The 1,779-nt window shown below is 43.1% G+C and overlaps 1 long non-coding RNA gene across 1 annotated transcript; it reads right to left on the bottom strand.

Moving 5' to 3' along the window:
- Window positions 1-308: 308 nt before the first annotated feature.
- Window positions 309-888, bottom strand: LOC146504830 (uncharacterized). The gene is made up of 2 exons (XR_014877468.1): window positions 594-888; window positions 309-549 (listed from the first exon to the last, which is right to left on the bottom strand). It is a non-coding gene; the product is annotated as an uncharacterized LOC146504830 (long non-coding RNA).
- Between the last annotated feature and the right edge of the window lie 891 nt (window positions 889-1,779).

Below are 1,779 nucleotides of genomic sequence, written 5' to 3' on the forward strand. Positions count from 1 at the left end.
ACACTGTGAATACATACAGAGGGAAAAGAGGACTAGAGATGAGACATGGACATAACTAAGCACAAACAGAACATGATGGCTGGGGGGAAAACACACGTGACAGAAGGAATGGGTCACAAGGGCAAAGCATGTAAACGAGAGGAGGAGACGGGAGAAAAAGACATTACTGAAATACATGAAGGGCCAGGGCTGGGGCAGCCAACCAGTCACAGACAAACAGCCACATTTTTTACTGTGTCACTGCAAAGAGCCACATCATACCACCTGGGCACACTATGAACATCACCCATCCCTTCCTCTGTCCTGCGTTCAGTTTGGGGTATCAAACTCAGGACCCTAACCCCATCAGGCCGGGGTCTTTGTGTGGAGTCTGCATGTTCTCTCCAGCTTCCTCCCACAGTCTAAGGACATGCAGTCAGTGGGGGTCTTCTCGCCCCGTTCACATTCACACAGAGATGCATTGAAGATCACCTTGTGGTTAGTGCCTTCCTATTCGAATGTACAGACTGAATAATAACACCTTCTAATTAGTTCTGTCTCCTATTGGTGCTCTTCTACGAGTAATCAGTGCTTGATGGCTTACTAAGCTTAACTTTTTTTCACAACATTGATAACAAACACACACAAAACAACAACAACATATATTATCTAAAAAAAACTTGATTGGACCACATTTTGATGTTCATCCTACATGTTTATTGAGATTGTCTAATGTCTGCGACGGTATCTTCTCCCACGTCTGCGGACACCCGAGGCCTTGTGGGCTCTCCTGCGTCTGCGAACGGGGCGAGAAGCACGTTTGCGTCTATACCTGCGTTGTGGCATCGTCCAAAACGGCGGTACCTGCTCCACGTCACGGGTTCTATTTATGGACTCACCTGGCAACTTTAGTGAGTCACTGCTGATGTTGTCACTGTTGGTGTGACCTCATGACTCATCATCCCATCTGAACTGTGGTGTAATTTATGAGGTCACAGAGGGACGTGAATTTATTCACAAAGTTGAAAGAGAGTTTGGGTCATAACTCAAAGACACAATGATGCAGTCAAATCATTGGAATTAAATATCTGTAAATTACACGATTTAGAGGGGTCTGACATCACATCCAATCTCTCTGTTGTGATGTCAAATATCAATGCCAGACTCGCTTCTCTGTTGTGATGTCAAATATCAATGCCAAACTCGCTTCTCTGTTGTGATGTCAAATATCAATGCCAACATCGCTTCTCTGTTGTGATGTCAAATATCATTGACAACGCGCTTCTCTGTTGTGATGTCAATATCAATGACAACTCGCTTCTCTGTTGTGATGTCAAATATCAATGACAGAACTCGCTTCTCTGTTGTGATGTCAAATATCAATGCGAAACTCGCTTCTCTGTTGTGATTGTCAAATATCAATGCCAAACTCCGCTTCTCTGTTGTGATGTCAAATATCAATCCCAAATTCGCATTCTCTGTTGTGATGTCAACTCTCAATGCGAAACTCGTCTTCTCTGTTGTGATGTCAAATATCAATCCCAAATCGCTTCTCTGTTGTGATGTCAAATATCAATTCGAAACTCGCTTCTCTGTTGTGATGTCAAATATCATGATGCGAAACTCGCTTCTCTGTTGTGATGTCAAAATCATGCAACTCGCTTCTCTGTTGTGATGTCAAATATCAATGCCAACTCGCTTCTCTGTTGTGATGTCAAATATCAATGCCAAATAGCTTCTCTGTTGTGATGTCAAATATCAATGCAAACTCGCTTCTCTGTTGTGATGTCAAATATCAAT

This window comes from Neolamprologus multifasciatus, chromosome 13, assembly GCF_963576455.1.
Source record: "Neolamprologus multifasciatus chromosome 13, fNeoMul1.2, whole genome shotgun sequence".
In the NCBI taxonomy this organism is placed as follows: Eukaryota; Metazoa; Chordata; class Actinopteri; order Cichliformes; family Cichlidae; genus Neolamprologus; species Neolamprologus multifasciatus.